Consider the following 5,590-nt stretch of genomic DNA (forward strand, 5'->3'; position numbering starts at 1 on the left):
CGTGGATCTGTTTGCAGATTGTGTTGTACCTCGCAGAAGAATATTATTTAAGTTCTTGAGGGCAAGAAAACAGCAAGCTCCTCTAATGTAATATGACCACTTAGTCCCGGGAATTAAATGCTGTGATTTTTCTAGAAGAAAATACTTTTGTTCAGAAGTAAATTAGAGTATAAGTGGCCCTGGATTTACATCCACAGTTGGGACTAGAATTTCTGTTGCTAAGCAAGCTAATTGTTATATGAAGTCATGCTTGATTTTAGGAACATTTTGGGCATGTTTGTTAAGAGAATCACTGCAGTTGTTGAATGAAACATGTCCTCGTTAAGATAATCTGGCTTTCCCCATTGACTTTGCTCATCAAAAGCTGGGAAGATCACAAATGGGGATCAGATTACCCCAGAATTCTGCAACTCTGATAAATACATCCCAATTGCCAAGCATCTGAATGTTCATCGCATGACCCCGGGGATGCTGCAATGGTCATAACTGTGAGGACCTGTCATATGTACCTTTTCCATGTTGTTGTGGCTTCAGCTAAATGAAATGCTTGTAAGTCAAGAACTACCTGTAACAGGATAGCTGCTTTATTCATGAAATGTGTCACACTATACCTGTAGATGAGTCCACCTGAAACTGCAGATATACTTGGAGCTTGGTGCCATTTCAACAGGGACCATGTAATAATTAAGTAACAGAACCCCACAAACAGAGACCACCTTTTCAGATATGTCTATTTCATGTACCCTTCTGTTTTAAGTAGCTGAGACACACCAACACCTCCAGGACGCTTTAAACGCTTGTTTCTTTCAGGAACATTTTATTTCTAATGTTTCACTTAGGCAACGCGCATATTTAAATGATACTAGCAACTAAAACATTTGGAGTCCGTGCAATATGGATGCTAGAGTGCCACCTGGTCACTGCTAATAAAACATAGACTCACAAAGCCTCACGAATGTATTCAATTGTTACATGGTGTTTTTCATTAGATCAGCATTTGTTTAACTTGGCAACTTTAAGACATGCCAGCTTCAGCTCCCTGAATTTCCTAGTTAGCAGGTTGCATCAGATTGCATGTGTGACTAGAAAACCAGGAGACCGTGAATTCTAGTCCCACCTTAGGCATGAAAGCCAACTGGATGGCTTTGGGCCCATTCCCTCTCTCTCAGGCCAACCCTCCCTCACAGGGTTGTTGTGGAGGAAAATAGGCCGAGGAAGGTGTGTTTGATATGTTTGCTTTCTTGAGTGATTTATAAAAAATAAAATCAGGATAAATAAATAAATTTAAATAAACTGTAGCATTAAATGCTGGAATTTTGTAAAGAAGGAGATTGCACGCCATGGACCAGTCTTCGACATTAAGTCAATGAAGTGCAACCAGGTGTGATTCGGAGAAAGTGGTCAATATACCGTAAATGCTGGCGTAGAAGGCGACTTCCGCGAGCGCTGAAATCGGCGGCAAAGACGGGGGTCATCTTATACGCCGAGTCGTCTTATACGCCGGAAATACTGGTAGTTTCCGGCATATAAGACGACGTTCTAGGAATGCGGCCCAGCTATAAAGACGGGGGTCGTCTTATACGCCGGGTCGCCTTGTACGCTGGCATTTACGGTAAGTGAAGATTCAACTGGTCAGTTTAGATATCTGGAATTAGAGAGAGTCACCTTTTCTCCATTGCAAAAAGGTCTTTAGATCAGGGGTCTTCAGACTTGGCAACTTTAAGACTTGTGGACTTCAACTCCCAGAATTCCTCAGCCAGCCAAGTTTGACGACCCCTGCTTTAGACAATCTCCTGGCCACTCGGCTGTCTCTTGACTAGGAGCGAACTGAAAATTAAAGAAGGCAGAAACAAAGATGGCAATGTGTTGAAAGTGGATTTTTAAGATGTGTGGAGGGTCACCATTCATGCAATGCAAACTTCTTGATGAGCTGCGTGCCAGTAGCAAACCAGGATATATATACCACCTGAGATCCCAAGACCAAATATGGTCTCCAAAGAAGGTCCATAGAAATCTCCCCAAACCAGTCCTTCCTAACTGGGTGGTGGTGGGTGTGCTGAACTTCTGAAAAAGAGACAGCAATCTGATAAATAAATAAATAAGACCAACCAAGAGCCAAGGTGGCGCAGCAGTTAGAGTGCAGTACTGCAGGCCACTTTAGCTGACTGTGTTCAGCAGGTCAGCGGTTCAAATCTCACCAGCTCAAGGTTGACTCAGCCTTCCATCCTTCCGGGGTAGGTAAAATGAGGAGGACCCAGATTGTTGGGGGCAATGTAATATATATATATATATATATATATATATATATATATATATATATATATATATATACACATTGCTTACTGGTGTACACCGCTTAGAGAGTGCTTGCACTTAAAGCGGTATATAAGTCTCATAAATAAATAAATAAACAGTCAATAGGTAAAAAGGTAAGCGTCCTTTGACTACAACTTGACTCTGTTTTCTTGTTAGTTATGCCCATATTATTTTCTTAAGAAAAATGGAAGTAGAATAAACTTTCCCATGTCAGTCTAGTCGACAAACGGCCTCTCTTGAAGATCTCCCCTTCACATCAAAAGCCATATTAGTCATATGTAATTAATTTGACGTGATACTTAATGTGATTCTAATGGAACTGAAATATAAAGTGAATCAAATCAATCTTCCTAGTCTAGAGGAAAGAAGGACTAGGGGTGACATGATAGCAATCTTCCAGCATTTGAGGGGCTGCCCCAAAGAAGAGGGTGGGTCAACCTATTCTCCAAAGCACCTGAAGACAGGACGAGAAACAATGGATGGAAACTAATCGAGGAGAGAAGCAACCTGGAATTAAGTAGAAACTTCCTAACAGTGAGAACAATTAACCATCACTGGAGGTTTTAAAAAAGAGATTGGACAGCCACTTGTCTGAAATGGTATAGGATCTCCTGCTTGAGCAGGGGGTTGGACTAGAAGATCTCCAAGGTCCCTTCCAGCTCTAGTATGAATCTGAATTTAATTTTTTTTCCTGATCATGCTACTCTTTAAATGTCACCCAAATGCCAGGGGTAATCCTCAATGCATTCCCCTGCCATGCCTGAAATGGTGTAAGCTGTCCTGCAAGCCAAAATGCAATATAAAAAGGAAGGGATGTCAGAAAAAAGGTCCTTTGCAAGCAAACACAAGACAAACAAGGGCCTTAAGCAAGACAAGATAAACCCATGGCCGGTTCCTAAAAAAGAAAAAAGAAAGAAAGAAAACAAAGCAAAAAAGGTTCTCCCTGTTTCATCCCTGAAAATCTTGGATTGATTTCATCTTGAAAGGAGCTGAAAAAACGTGTTCTTTGAAACTTCAAAAGGAAGACATGTGCTTTGATGGACATAAAGCCGAACATTAGAACAGTGGAAGCTTCTCTCTCCCTCCCCCCCCCCCCATTTAGCTTAGAGAAGCATCGGCTGGAAAGAAAGAAAGAGAGAGAGAGAGAGAGAGAGAGAGAGAAAGAGAGAGAGAGAGAGAGAAAGAAAGAAAGAAAGAAAGAAAGAAAGAAAGAAAGAAAGAAAGAAAGAAAGAAAGAAAGGAAGGAAGAAAGAAGACAGGAGAAAAGATGCAGAAATGAATGTTGAAAGAATCTGTCATTTGATAGAATGACAAAAGAGGAGAAAGTAGAGAATTATCTTTGCAACAAATAGGATTCTACATCAAGGGAAATAATTCATCCCACATATTTTTGTCCATGGTTAACTTAACTAGGATAAACTCCATTAGCTCAGTTGCGTAAGTAGTATGCAACATCTTACACCATGAATCAACCACCCCACCAAACCAACATTTGTGTCTGGCTGGTATGTGAGGTCATAAGTCAATTGGTCAAAGGCCATTTCTCCCCCCCCCATCCCCCAATGGAGTTGTTGAACTAAAATCTCTGGGTTTCGTATATTACATTATTCCCTAACGCTGTTTGCATGGGTACTGTGTTGTCCCAATCCAGCTGTTGTGATTTACAGGTAATCCTTAGCTTACAAGCACGACTGGGACCAGAATTTCCATTTCCTAAGCAAGAAAATGGTTAACTGAATTGCACCGGATTTCATGAGCTCTTTTGCTACAGTTATTAAGCGAATAGCTGCAGTTGTTAAGTGAGTCACGGAGTCGTTAAGAGAATCAGGATTCCCTCGTTGACGTCATTTGTCAGAAGTCAGTCAGAAGGTCACAAACAGTGATCAAGTGACCCTAGGACACTGCAACCGTTGCAAATACATGACAATTGCCAAATTTTGATCACGGGACCGTGGAGATGCTGTGATGGTCATAAGTGTGAGGACTGGCCATAAATTACTTTTTTATGCCATTGTAACTTTACATGGTTGTAAGTCAAGGACTACCTGTATTTAATAAATCATGGTTAAAGAACCATTGTTTGCAAAGCACCGTTCAGTAGGGATGACCTTGTTTGTTTAAAGTCTGCATATTTTAGGAAGGGTTTTTATGAAGATTACTGAGCAATCTGGAAAAGCAACATACATGTTATTCCTTATTGGCTAACTGTCTCTTTTCACTCCACTTCACTCCGGGAAGGACCACCCTGCTGTGGACAAATGACAAAAAACAAAACAAAACTAAAGTGTTATTTTCTGGGCCGTTGAAAACCTTTGATACGGTTCCTTTCCCAGTCAATTTAATTAAGAACAGAGAGTCTTAATTGCATATTATTGGGTTTATCCACCAAAGCAGTCTGCCTTCGTGGAGCCCTAATATAATTGTGGGCCATTAAGGAAATTAAACTCGCACTGGAAAACAAACCATTTTTTGAGCCATTGCAAGGAACTTGGTGGCGGTGGTGCTTATAGAGAAACCACAGGGAAGCTGAGCAGGCTGGGAAATGAAAGCAGAATTTGGCATCAGCCAGAGTTTTAACACAAAAGATGGGAGACAGCAAAACCAGAGGTGTTTTGATGTGGCATAGTTCACTTTCACGAACTTTGGCCTAAATCAATATTTCTCTGCTTCTGGATATATTTTTTTTTTTGCTCGAAACTGGAAAAAAACAAAGCTTTGAATTTAGGTTTTGACGATTTGAAAGATTTTGTAATTGTAGAAATGGCCTGGAGTGTTGTGAAATCTAAATCAAAATTCTGGTCCCAGTTGTGCTTGTAAGTTAAGGACTCGCCGTATATTACAATAGTTGGGATCACATAACACAGCACCTGCGCAAACAACATTAGGGAATAATGTAGTGTGTGAAACCTTGAGATTTTAGTTGAGGTTGTATTGTTTTTGTAATCTATTGCACCAAAGTAAGTCCTTTTCTTTCTTTGCTGCTTTCTCTTTCTTATTTTTCTAACCTGGATTTCTTCTATATTTTTATCTTGGAACGAAACTTAACCAAAAAAGAAAAAAATCAATGTTTCTCAGCCTCAGCAACTTTAAGACATGTGGAACTTCAACTTCACACCTTTTGCTGAGGTTGACAAACCCTGTTCTAACTTGTTTGTGTGTACACTTTTCAGACATGGAAATGTTAATCTCCAGATAAAATGGATTACTGGAGGGAGGTCTGGTGCCAGACAAAGAAGTGGCATTTCACCTCCCATATACAATTACTTGCAAGATG

The sequence above is a fragment of the Crotalus tigris genome, unplaced genomic scaffold (assembly GCF_016545835.1).
Source record: "Crotalus tigris isolate CLP2741 ecotype Arizona unplaced genomic scaffold, ASM1654583v1 scf7180000018432.44079421565:4894166, whole genome shotgun sequence".
NCBI lineage: Eukaryota > Metazoa > Chordata > Lepidosauria > Squamata > Viperidae > Crotalus > Crotalus tigris.